The following is a 14,336-nucleotide window of genomic DNA, read 5'->3' on the forward strand; positions in this document are numbered from 1 at the left end:
TCTCTCTCTTTCCCCCCTCAAGGAATCCTATTCCAACTAGGATTGGGGGGGGGGGAATCCTACTCCCAGAGGGAGTAGGACTCTCCTGGCGCGCCTCCTGTGGCCGGCCAGCCTCCCCCCTCTAGTCCTTTATATACTGAGGTAGAGGCACCCTAGAACACACAAGTTGATCCATGTGATCTATTCCTTAGCCGTGTGCGGTGCCCCCAGCCACCATATTCCTCGATAATACTATAGCGGAGTTTAGGCGAAGCCCTGCTGCTGTAGTGCATCAAGATCGTCACCACGCCGTCGTGCTGACGGAACTCTTCCCCGACACTTTGCTGGATCGGAGTCTGGGGATCGTCATCGAGCTGAACGTGTGCTCGAACTCGTAGGTGCCGTAGTTTCGTTACTTGATCGGTTGGATCGTGAAGACGTACGACTACTTCCTCTACGTTGCGTCAACGCTTCCGCAGTCGGTTTGCGTGGGTACGTAGACAACACTCTCCCCCTCGTTGCTATGCATCACATGATCTTGCGTGTGCGTAGGAATTTTTTTGAAATTACTACGAATCCCAACAGTGGTATCAGAGCCTAGGTTATTTATGTTGATGTTATATGCACGAGTAGAACACCAGTGAGTTGTGGGCGATATAAGTCATACTGCCTACCAGCATGTCATACTTTGGTTCGGCAGCATTGTTGGACGAGACGACCTGGACCAACATTACGCGTACGCTTAGACGAGACCGGTTCTCCCGACGTGCTTTGCACACAGGTGGCTTGCGGGCGACTGTCTCTCCAACTTTAGTTGAACCGAGTGTGGCTACGCCCGGTCCTTGCGAAGGTTAAAACAAAGTCTATTTGACAAACTATCGTTGTGGTTTTGATGCGTAGGTGAGATTGGTTCTTGCTTAAGCCCGTAGCGGCCACGTAAAACTTGCAACAACAAAGTAGAGGACGTCTAACTTGTTTTTGCAGGGCATGTTGTGATGTGATATGGTCAAGGCATGATGCTGAATTTTATTGTATGAGATGATCATGTTTTGTAACCGAGTTATCGGCAACTGGCAGGAGCCATATGGTTGTCGCTTTATTGTATGCAATGCAATCGCGATGTAATGCTTTACTTTATTACTAAACGGTAGTGATAGTCGTGGAAGCATAAGATTGGCGAGACGACAATGATGCTACGATGGAGATCAAGGTGTCGCGCCGGTGACGATGGTGATCACGACGGTGCTTCAGAGATGGAGATCACAAGCACAAGATGATGATGGCCATATCATATCACTTATATTGATTGCATGTGATGTTTATCCTTTTATGCATCTTATCTTGCTTTGATTGACGGTAGCATTATAAGATGATCTCTCACTAAATTATCAAGAAGTGTTCTCCCTGAGTATGCACCGTTGCGAAAGTTCTTCGTGCTGAGACACCACGTGATGATCGGGTGTGATAGGTTCTACGTTCAAATACAACGGGTGCAAAACAGTTGCACATGCGGAATACTCAGGTTATACTTGACGAGCCAAGCATATACAGATATGGCCTCGGAACACGGAGACCGAAAGGTCGAGCGTGAATCATATAGTAGATATGATCAACATAACAATGTTCACCGATGAAACTACTCCATCTCACGTGATGATCGGACATGGTTTAGTTGATTTGGATCACGTGATCACTTAGAGGATTAGAGGGATGTCTCTCTAAGTGGGAGTTCTTAAGTAATATGATTAATTGAACTTAAATTTATCATGAACTTAGTACCTGATAGTATCTTGCTTGTTTATGTTGATTGTAGATAGATGGCTCATGTTGTTGTTCCGTTGAATTTTAATGCGTTCCTTGAGAAAGCAAAGTTGAAAGATGATGGTAGCAATTACACGGACTAGGTCCGTAACTTGAGGATTATCGTCATTGCTGCACAGAAGAATTACGTCCTGGAAGCACCGCTGGGTGCCAGGCCTGCTGCAGGAGCAACGCCGGATGTTATGAACGTCTGGCAGAGCAAAGCTGATGACTACTCGATAGTTCAGTGTGCCATGCTTTACGGCTTAGAATCGGGACTTCAACCTTTTTTTAAACGTCATGTAGCATATGAGATGTTCCAGGAGTTGAAGTTGATATTTCAAGCAAATCCCCGGATTGAGAGATATGAAGTCTCCAATAAGTTCTATAGCTGCAAGATGGAGGAGAACAGTTCTGTCAGTGAGCATATACTCAAAATGTCTGGGTATAATAATCACTTGATTCAATTGGGAGTTAATCTTCCAAATGATTGCGTCATTGACAGAATTCTCCAATCACTGCCACCAAGCTACAAGAGCTTCGTGATAACTATAATATGCAAGGGGTGAACAAGACTATTCCCGAGCTCTTCGCGATGCTGAAAGCTGCGGAGGTAGAAATCAAGAAGGAGCATCAAGTGTTGATGGTCAACAAGACCACTAGTTTCAAGAAAAAGGGCAAAGGAAAGAAGAAGGAGAACTTCAAGAAGAACGGCAAGCCAGTTGCTTCTCAAGAGAAGAAACCCAAGTCTGGACCTAAGGCTGAAATTGAGTGCGTCTACTGCAAGCAGACTGGTCACTGGAAGCAGAACTGCCCCAAGTATTTGGCGGATAAGAAGGATGGCAAGGTGAACAAAGGTATATGTGATATACATGTTATTGATGTGTACCTTACTAATGCTCGCAGTAGCACCTGGGTATTTGATACTGGTTCTGTTGCTAATATTTGCAACTCGAAACAGGGACTACGGATTAAGCGAACACTGGCGAAGGACGAGGTGACGATGCGCGTGGGAAACGGTTCCAAAGTCGATGTGATCGCGGTCGGCACGCTACCTCTACATCTACCTTCGGGATTAGTATTTGACCTAAATAATTGTTATTTGGTGCCAGCGTTGAGCATGAACATTATATCTGGATCTTGTTTAATGCGAGACGGTTATTCATTTAAATCAGAGAATAATGGTTGTTCTATTTATATGAGTAATATCTTTTATGGTCATGCACCCTTGAAGTGTGGTCTATTCTTATTGAATCTCGATAGTAGTAATACACATATTCATAATGTTGAACCCAAAAGATGCAGAGTTGATAATGAAAGTGCAACTTATTTGTGGCACTGTCGTTTAGGTCATATCGGTGTAAAGCGCATGAAGAAACTCCATACTGATGGACTTTTGGAACCACTTGATTATGAATCACTTGGTACTTGCGAACCGTGCCTCATGGGCAAGATGACTAAAACACCGTTCTCCGGTACTATGGAGAGAGCAACAGATTTGTTGGAAATCATACATACCGATGTATGTGGTCCGATGAATATTGAGGCTCGTGGCGGATATCGTTATTTTCTCACCTTCACAGATGATTTAAGCAGATATGGGTATATCTACTTAATGAAACATAAGTCTGAAACATTTGAAAAGTTCAAAGAATTTCAGAGTGAAGTTGAAAATCATCGTAACAAGAAAATAAAGTTTCTACGATCTGATCGTGGAGGAGAATATTTGAGTTACGAGTTTGGTGTACATTTGAAAAATTGTGGAATAGTTTCGCAACTCACGCCACCCGGAACACCACAGCGTAATGGTGTGTCCGAACGTCGTAATCGTACTTTACTAGATATGGTACGATCTATGATGTCTCTTATTGATTTACCGCTATCGTTTTGGGGATACGCTCTAGAGACGGCCGCATTCACGTTAAATAGGGCACCATCAAAATCCGTTGAGACGACGCCTTATGAACTATGGTTTGGCAAGAAACCAAAGTTGTCGTTTCTTAAAGTTTGGGGCTGCGATGCTTATGTGAAAAAGCTTCAACCTGATAAGCTCGAACCCAAATCGGAGAAATCTGTCTTCATAGGATACCCAAAGGAGACTGTTGGGTACACCTTCTATCACAGATCCGAAGGCAAGACATTCGTTGCTAAGAATAGATCCTTTCTAGAGAAGGAGTTTCTCTCGAAAGAAGTGAGTGGGAGGAAAGTAGAACTTGACGAGGTAACTGTACCTGCTCCCTTACTGGAAAGTAGTACATCATAGAAAACTGTTTCAGTGACACCTACACCAGTTAGTGAGGAAGCTAATGATAATGATCATGAAACTTCAGATCAAGATACTACTGAACCTCGTAGATCAACCAGAGTAAGATCCGCACCAGAGTGGTACGGTAATCCTGTTCTGGAAGTCAAGCTACTAGATCATGATGAACCTACGAACTATGAAGAAGCGATGGTGAGCCCAGATTCCGCAAAGTGGCTTGAAGCCATGAAATCTGAGATGGGATCCATGTATGAGAACAAAGTATGGACTTTGGTTGACTTGCCCGATGATCGGCAAGCAATTGAGAATAAATGGATCTTCAAGAAGAAGACTGACGCTGATGGTAATGTTACTGTCTACAAAGCTCGACTTGTCGCGAAAGGTTTTCGACAAGTTCAAGGGGTTGACTACGATGAGACTTTCTCACCTGTAGCAATGCTTAAGTCTGTCCGAATCATGTTAGCGATTGCCGCATTTTATTATTATGAAATTTGGCAGATGAATGTCAAAACTGCATTCCTGAATGGATTTCTGGAAGAAGAGTTGTATATGATGCAACCGGAAGGTTTTGTCGATCCAAAGGGAGCTAACAAAGTGTGCAAGCTCCAGCGATCCATTTATGGACTGGTGCAAGCCTCTCGAAGTTGGAATAAACGCTTTGATAGTGTGATCAAAGCATTTGGTTTTATACAGACTTTCGGAGAAGCCTGTATTTACAAGAAAGTGAGTGGGAGGTCTGTAACATTTCTGATATTATATGTGGATGACATATTACTAATTGGAAATGGTATAGAATTTCTGGATAGCATAAAGGGATACTTGAATAAGAGTTTTTCAATGAAAGACCTCGGTGAAGCTGCTTACATATTAGGCATTAAGATCTATAGAGATAGATCAAGACGCTTAATTGGACTTTCACAAAGCACATACCTTGACAAAGTTTTCAAAAAGTTCAAAATGGATCAAGCAAAGAAAGGGTTCTTGCCTGTGTTACAAGGTGTGAAGTTGAGTAAGACTCAATGCCCGACCACTGCAGAAGATAGAGAGAAAATGAAAGATGTTCCCTATGCTTCAGCCATAGGCTCTATCATGTATGCAATGCTGTGTACCAGACCTGATGTGTGCCTTGCTATAAGTTTAGCAGGGAGGTACCAAAGTAATCCAGGAGTGGATCACTGGACAGCGGTCAAAAACATCCTGAAATACCTGAAAAGGACTAAGCATATGTTTCTCGTATATGGAGGTGACAAAGAGCTCACCGTAAAAGGTTACGTTGATGCAAGCTTTGACACTGATCCGGACGATTCTAAATCGCAAACCGGATACGTGTTTACATTAAACGGTGGAGCTGTCAGTTGGTGCAGTTCTAAACAAAGCGTCGTAGCGGGATCTACATGTGAAGCGGAGTACATAGCTGCTTCGGAAGCAGCGAACGAAGGAGTCTGGATGAAGGAGTTCATATCCGATCTAGGTGTCATACCTAGTGCATCGGGTCCAATGAAAATCTTTTGTGACAATACTGGTGCAATTGCCTTGGCAAAGGAATCCAGATTTCACAAAAGGACCAAGCACATCAAGAGACGCTTCAACTCCATCCGGGATCTAGTCCAGGTGGGAGACATAGAGATTTGCAAGATACATACGGATCTGAATGTTGCAGACCCGTTGACTAAGCCTGTTCCACGAGCAAAACATGATCAGCACCAAGGCTCCATGGGTGTTAGAATCATTACAGTGTAATCTAGATTATTGACTCTAGTGCAAGTGGGAGACTGAAGGAAATATGCCCTAGAGGCAATAATAAAGTTATTATTTATTTCCTTATATCATGATAAATGTTTATTATTCATGCTAGAATTGTATTAACCGGAAACATAATACATGTGTGAATACATAGACAAACTTAGTGTCACTAGTATGCCTCTACTTGACTAGCTCGTTAATCAAAGATGGTTATGTTTCCTGACCATGAACAAAGTGTTGTTATTTGATTAACGAGGTCACATCATTAGTTGAATGATCTGATTGACATGACCCATTCCATTAGCTTAGCACCCGATCGTTTAGTATGTTGCTATTGCTTTCCTCATGACTTATACATGTTCCTATAACTATGAGATTATGCAACTCCCGTTTACCGGAGGAACACTTTGGGTACTACCAAACATCACAACATAACTGGGTGATTATAAAGGAGTACTACAGGTGTCTCCAAAGGTACATGTTGGGTTGGCGTATTTCGAGATTAGGATTTGTCACTCCGATTATCGGAGAGGTATCTCTGGGCCCTCTCGGTAATGCACATCACATAAGCCTTGCAAGCATTGCAACTAATGAGTTAGTTGCGGGATGATGTATTACAGAACGAGTAAAGAGACTTGCCGGTAACGAGATTGAACTAGGTATTGGATACCGACGATCGAATCTCGGGCAAGTAACATACCGATGACAAAGGGAACAACGTATGTTGTTATGCGGTCTGACCGATAAAGATCTTCGTAGAATATGTAGGAGCCAATATGGGCATCCAGGTCCCGCTATTGGTTATTGACCAGAGACGTGTCTCGGTCATGTCTACATTGTTCTCGAACCCGTAGGGTCCGCACGCTTAAGGTTACGATGACAATTATATTATGAGTTTATGCATTTTGATGTACCGAAGGAGTTCGGAGTCCCGGATGAGATCGGGGACATGACGAGGAGTCTCGAAATGGTCGAGACGTAAAGATTGATATATTGGAAGCCTATGTTTGGATATCGGAAGTGTTCCGGGTGAAATCGGGATTTTACCGGAGTACCGGGAGGTTACCGGAACCCCCCCGGGAGCTATATGGGCCTTACTGGGCTTTAGTGGAAAGGAGAAAGGGGCAGCCGAAGGTGGTTGTGCGCCTCCCCCCTTCCCCTAGTCCTATTAGGACTTGGAGAGGTGGCCGGCCCCCTCTCTGTCTTTCCCCCCTCAAGGAATCCTATTCCAACTAGGATTGGGGGGGGGGGATCCTACTCCCAGAGGGAGTAGGACTCTCCTGGCGCGCCTCCTGTGGCCGGCCAGCCTCCCCTCCCTCTAGTCCTTTATATATTGAGGTAGAGGCACCCTAGAACACACAAGTTGATCCACGTGATCTATTCCTTAGCCGTGTGCGGTGCCCCCAGCCACCATATTCCTCGATAATACTGCAGCGGAGTTTAGGCGAAGCCCTACTGCTGTAGTGCATCAAGATCGTCACCACGCCGTCGTGCTAACGGAACTCTTCCCCGACACTTTGCTGGATCGGAGTCCGGGGATCGTCATCGAGCTGAACGTGTGCTCGAACTCGGAGGTGCCGTAGTTTCGGTACTTGATCGGTTGGATCGTGAAGACGTATGACTACTTCCTCTATGTTGCGTCAACGCTTCCGCAGTCGGTCTGCGTGGGTACGTAGACAACACTCTCCCCCTCGTTCCTATGCATCACATGATCTTGCGTGTGCGTAGGAATTTTTTTGAAATTACTACGAATCCCAACAGGGTGAGCGTTCTCATGTAGCTTTCCTTCGATACAAGCACTGCAAGCATGATCTTTGGCAAAACTAACATTTGTTAGTCCACGGACATGGTCCCCCTTGAGAAGACTTTGCAAAGATCTCATATTGACGTGAGCTAAACGGCGATGCCAAAGCCATCCCACGTCAACCTTAGCTCGAAAAGTTAATCACATAGAGACCGTTCTCGACATGCCCAACAAAGGCTACTTTAAGAGTCTTGCTCCACAAGAGGGCCACGGTATCAATATCAAAGAAAGTGGCAAAGCCCATAAGTGCTAGTTGATGAACGAAAAGTAAATTGTATGCAAGGGACTCAACAAGCATGACCTTCTCAATCGTAAGATCATGAGAAATGACAACTTTGCCGAGTCCCAATACCTTAGAGGACGACGCGTCACCCCACTCGAGTTGGTGGGCATGGATGGAATCTTTTGCACGTCCACCACCAAGTCCTTGCTTCCGGTCATATGATTAGTACCTCAACTATCGAGCAACCATGATCCCCCACCGGAAGCAAACACCTACAAGAGATCAATGCTTGGTTTTAGGTACCCATTTTGTAATGGGTCCTTTGATGTTAGTAACAAGGGTCTTAGGAACCCAAATAGACCATTCAATGTACTCATAAGTAGAACAAACAAATTTGGCATAAACATGCCCATCTTTAGCACGACACAATACATAAGAAGGGTTAAAGTCGCCGGCTTTGTTGGGAATGGAAGCGTTGCCCTTCTTGGCATCACTACCCCTCACGGAGTTATTCTCCTTCTCCTTAGTAGCACCCTCTCCCTCCTTCACAAAAGTTTGCTTGAGAGGAGGAGGTCATTTGGCCTTGTCATTCTTCTTCTTGTTCTTGGACTTGGGCACGTACCCAATCCCTTCCTTGGCCACAACTCCCTTTTGGTTGGTCAAAAGGTCGTTGAGATTCTTCTCGCCTTGTATGCAAGACACAAGACCTTTCTCAAGTTGCACCTTTCGCTTAGCGTTCTCCTCAACAAGATACACATGCTCACAACATGGGTTAGTAGCATTTGCATTATCAATTAACATCATATGAGGAAAAGTGGCTTTCTCCTTGGTTAGCTTTACTTGAAGTTGATCATGAGACTCTTTGAGGCTAGCATGAGCACCCTTCAAGACCTTGTGAGCCTTGTCAAGTAGGTCAAACTCCTCTTTGAGTCTAGCAATCAACCCCAAGCTTGGCCTTCTTGGAGTTTAGCACACGAGAGACAACAAGAGCATGATCAAAATCTTTCTTTAACTTAGCGTGATCAACGTTGTGTGACTCCTCAAGAGCCAAACGAAGACCACACTCTTCCTCAAGAGCATTGGAAAGATCCGAAATCTCATCGACATAGTCACGACTATGCCCCTCCATCTTGGAGATAGTATCTTCGTGAGCCTCGATCATGTCATTGGCTTCACCAAGTTGTTCCAAGAGAGCAACAAAATGCTTCTTGGATTTACCCTTGAGTTTACCCATAAAGGACTCAAACTCATTTTCCTCCACATTGGATCCCTCATATTCATCAATGCGATCCGTCAAGGAAGGATTATTAATGATGGTAGTTTTGATGTTGGGGGTTACCTTGTTGGTGGCTTTAGCCATGAGGCACTTGGCGGTGATGTTCTCATTGGGTGAGTCGAAGAGAGACACTCGTGGAGTTTTTGCAATGGCAACGGAGGCCATGGCAACTGACTCACCATCTTCATCATCATCATCATCCTCATGGTACTCTTCTTGAACCACCAACGCCTTGTGAGGGGTCTTCTTGGTGAAGTTGCTTTTGTTGGGGAAAGACTTGGCTTTGTCCTTTCGGATGAGCTTGCCACCATTGTCTTCCCTCTTCTCATACGGACACTCCGCAACAAAATGGCTCACATTGCCACAATTGTAGCAAGTCCTCACACATTGCTTGCTCTTCGTGCCACTTGAGTTGTTCTTGTTGAAGTTTGGCCCTGAGTTCTTCTTGCTCCAAAATTGCCTTGAAGCAAGTGCCATGTGTTCATGATAGGCATACTTTGTATCTTCGGGGTTGCTTTCCTCTTCTTCCTCTTCTTCTTCTTCTTCTTCTTCTTCTTCTTCAACACAAACCTTGGCCTTCAATGCAAGGTTGGGCTTCTTTGCCCTTTGAGAGCGAAGCACCACATGTCGGCGGTCTTGTCCAAGATGTTCATAGCCACAAACTCATCCAACACTTCACTTGAGGTCAAGGTGTGGAAGTCGGGCCTTTGACGAATGACGGAGGGCATGGCCTTGTGGTAAGGCATCATTGCCTTGAGGAATTTGCGCTTGATCCAATTGTCATCCATGTCCTTGCTCCCATGATCTCGGAGTGAGACCGCGAGTTTGGTTACTCTCCAATAAAGCTCACGAGGTTCTTCATCTTCTTTCATAGCAAACTCATTGGCTTCATCTTGCACTACTTCATAGTTGGAGCATTGAATTCTTGCGCTTCCCCGGTAGAGAGAGACAACACAAAGCCATGCATCTTTGGCGAAGGCGAATGGCCGAAGATGAGGTAGATCTTAGGGTGGAATTTCATCTTGGATGATCAAGAGAGCATTCTCATTGAATTGATTATCTGTGGCTTCTCGAGGTGTGAAGTTGCTTGGGTCATGCGGATAGAAACCTTGTTCAATGATTCTCCAAAGATTAGTATTCACATGATTTAAATGACGCTTAAAGCGATAAACCCAAGAATCAAAGTCCTCATTTTTCACAATCTTAGGGGGAGGACCGCCATGATTCAAATGAGTGGAAGGAATCGGTCCACCATAAACAAGTGGTGGTTCCACATGGGCAAAGATGCCGGTGCCATTTTTACCACCAGAAGAAGGAGCCTTTTCACTACTAGATTCCCCCTTGTCGGAGTTAGCATCCGTCACCTTGTCAGTGGGATCACCCACTTTCAATGGTGCGGTGGATAGTTTAAGCCCTTCAATGAATTTAGTAAACATGCTTTCAACCTCGGTCGTCATTGAGGTTTTCAATGTCTCCAAGGCTACATTGAATTCCTCACGGGAGGCCGAGGTTCCCCCATCACCCGTAGACGAGATCGGATTCACATCGGAGTGCTCCTCCACACCGTCTATGGTGTCAACCATACTCTTCAGACGACAAAGTCCTTCGTAAAGAGATGAGGCTCTGATACCAATTGAAAGGATCGATATGGTTGACTAAAGGGGGGTGAATAGGAAACTAACAATTTTTAGCTTTTCTTTACCAAATTAAACCTTGCATCAAAGTAGGTTGTCTAGATGTGCAACTAGGTGAGCAACCTATATGATGCAACAACAACGAACACACAAGCAAGCAAAAGAAGTAACACTAATAAGCTTGCACAAGTAAAGGTAAGAGATAACCAAGAGTGGACCCGGTGAAGACGAGGATGTGTTATCGAAGTTCCTTCCTTTTGAGGGGAAGTACGTCTCCGTTAAAGCGGTGTGGAGGCACAATGCTCCTCAAGAAGCCACTAGGGCCACCGTATTCTCCTCACGCCCTCACACAATGTGAGATGTCGTGATTCCACTATTGGTGCCCTTGGAGGCGGCGACCGGACCTTTACAAACAAGGTTGGGGTTATCTCCACAACTTAATCGGAGGCTCCCAACAACACCACGAAGCTTCACCACAATGGACTATGGCTCCGTGGTAACCTCAACCGTCTAGGGTGCTCAAACACCCAAGAGTAACAAGATCCGCTAGGGATTGGTGGGGGAATCAAATTTCTCTTGGTGGAAGTGTAGATCGGGGCCTTCTCAACCAATCCCGAGCAAATCAACAAGTTTGATTGGCTAGGGAGAGAGATTGGGCGAAAATGGAGCTTAAAGCATTAATGGAGCTTAGAGGTGGAAGAGGTAGTCAACTAGAGGAAGAAGACACCCCTTATATAGTAGAAGAATAAATCCAACCGTTATCCACCAACTCAGCCTGCGCAACGCGGTACTACCGTACCAGAGGAGTGCTACTACCACAGGGGCACGCGGTACTACCGCAGGGCCCCGCGGTACTACCGCCCATGCAGCAGAGACCAGAATAGCCCAAAATGCACTAAGGCAGAGGGCGGCAGTACTGCTGGCGTGGTACTACCGCGCCCCCTTGCGGTACTACCGCAAGGCATGGACTGTCCAGAGATGGGAAGGAACATATATAATACTCCCTCCATTTTTGTATACAAGGCCACTATCAAAATTACAATTTGCAACTATACAAGGCCACTAATATTAATCGAGGCAAAATTGATGGCGTTTGCCTCGTACTAGCACCCGAGGACATTAATATCCCTTGTGTGCATGCGGGAGTGAGAAGGTTAGCTTGCATTCCCAATATTAATCAACCAATGAGGAGTAAGAGAGTTGGCTTGTTGTGCGTGGGAGAGAAAAACCACATTAATTAACACGACAAACAGGGTGACAAGCTAGCTTGCAACATTGACTTAAACATGGCACTGATTTTTATCTTAGTACCTGTAATATGAGTTTGTGGCCTTGTATACAAAAATAGAGGGAGTAAATTACAACCGTGGCTACTTCCGCAGAGTTGGAGTCGATGCAAAAACCCGCCGCGGTAGTACCGTAAGCCAGCAGCGGTACTACCATGCTAGGCGCAGATGAAAAAATTTTCATCCGCCCCTTACCACGGTACTAAGCCAGATACCATGGTACTACCGTGCCCAGTAGCACGGTACTACCGTGATGGGTGCCACCCACTAGGGAGAGGGTGACAACATCTGGACTCCGGCCACAGTACTACCGCTTGCCAGGAAGCGGTACTACCGTGGGCGCTTGCGGTACTACCGCACCGGCGGACGATACTACCGCAAGGGCCTGCGGTACTACCGCTCTAAGGAATAGTACTACCGCACACCCTAGTTCAGCAAGCACGAGCAATATTCGCATAGACAAGGAAAACATAGGATGCTCCAAAGGCTAGAAGAAAAGGAGGTACAAAGGAACATGTGTACGTGATGAATCCACCCACCCTTTCCGACGCGGACCCCCTCTTAATAGTACGGCTTCCCTACAACTCAATACCATCGAAAAGAAACGTAGAGAAACGCCGTCTTCCATAGCCTTCGAGGGAAACCAAAACATCTTGTGCCTAGTCAATATATATCTGAAATATTCGATGCACATGATTAGTCCGCAAAAGTATTGTCATCAATCACCAAAACCAACTAAGGGATAAAATGCCCTTACAAACGGGCCGTTTGGTAGCCTCGTTTTACTGTTGGGCCAGCATAGCATGAAACTTAAAGCATCTCTAGGCCTGGCTCACTGGAAACGCTCAGATCGGCAGTTTCTCACCAGCCAGGCCGAGGCGAGCGCAAGCGAGTGAGAGATGGGAGGGATGTGAGGTGATTACGTGAGGTCTTCTTCAACCTCCAGTAAGCTCATGTCTAATCTCCCCCCTTTGATCTACACAATGGTGCTTCGGTTCGAGGTAAGCTCTACATGAAAAATATGCACCTCGATGCTACGGTTTCATTCAGGCGATCGGTTTGTAGTTTCGTCGGCCGTAAGTTCTTAATATCGTGTTCCCGTTTGGAGCTATTCTGAACGAATTTTGTCAGATTCGTCGCGAACGATTGATCATTTGAAATTTCCTTTGACCAGCAGCCTAATCTCGCAATTCCTCACAACATTAGTGATGTAAGTTTTTGGTTTCGATGATCATAACTTCATCTCTCTTTGAATAGCAGTCTACTGCACTGATGCCGCCATGTCGAGCTCCTCTATCATCTGCTCAGAGCTCTCCTATTCGTCCCTCTCGAGGCCGAAGCCCTTCCCCTTGATCTCCTTGCTCGCGTGCTACTACACTGGAGTCGTTTCCGGCGTCGCTCATCTCGGCCTACTCTCTGTCGTCCTCCTACTGCACTGACGCCGCAATGGCGCGCACACTGCTTTCTTGTGTCCTCTTCCTCCGTGCACACTGCAGTCCGCCACGCCGCTGGCGAGGTCGATTATCTTCGCCTCCTCTCTCTCGCCCTACTACACTGGAGTCGTTTCCAGCGTCGATCATCTCAGCCTCCTCTCTCGTCCACTGCACTGACGATATCATGGCGCGAGCACTGCATTCTCCTCCTCTGTCAACTGTCTTTGCGCGAGCACCGCAACTAGTTCACCGACAGTGTCGCTTGTCGTGCCGCCGATGGGGTCGCTCATCCACGACTCCATGGTCATCATGTCATACACGGCGCCATGGCCACTATCCACCGCAGTCGTCATGGTCCGGCGCACACTGCATTTCTTCTCCCCCTTCCTCTGCTAGCTATTAACCTTGTGTGCTAAGTGCAAGTGTTAGCTCTTAATCATACCCCATACAGGCAATCAAACAGTGTGTAGTTGCATGCCTCAAGACAATGCAGGTAATCAAACAACGTGCCAAAGTTGATCTCCTAATGCAGGAAGTCCATATGCAGGCAACCAAACAACTCGTAAATGTCGCATATGAGACTGTTTTCCAGAGCCAGACTAAGTGAAAAAGGGTATGCAACGCAGATACTGTAGCGCACAGCAACCAAACACGCTCTTAATGGTCAGGCAACGGGAGCAAATATTTTTAGAAGGTTTTTCGCGCTACAAATATGCTGCGTGTTCATGGGCCGGCCCACCAGGTGCGGCAGCGGATTTCCGCGTGCCATGAGGCAAACGAAGAACGAAAAAAATGAAACGCAAACGAAAAAGCTCCTCTTTTTTTTCTCCACCAATCAAAAAGGAAAAAGGTTCAGGAGGAAACTTGCGGGACGCGCTACCATATTCCGCTACTC

This window comes from Triticum dicoccoides, chromosome 2A (assembly GCF_002162155.2).
Source record: "Triticum dicoccoides isolate Atlit2015 ecotype Zavitan chromosome 2A, WEW_v2.0, whole genome shotgun sequence".
Classification (NCBI taxonomy): Eukaryota; Viridiplantae; Streptophyta; class Magnoliopsida; order Poales; family Poaceae; genus Triticum; species Triticum dicoccoides.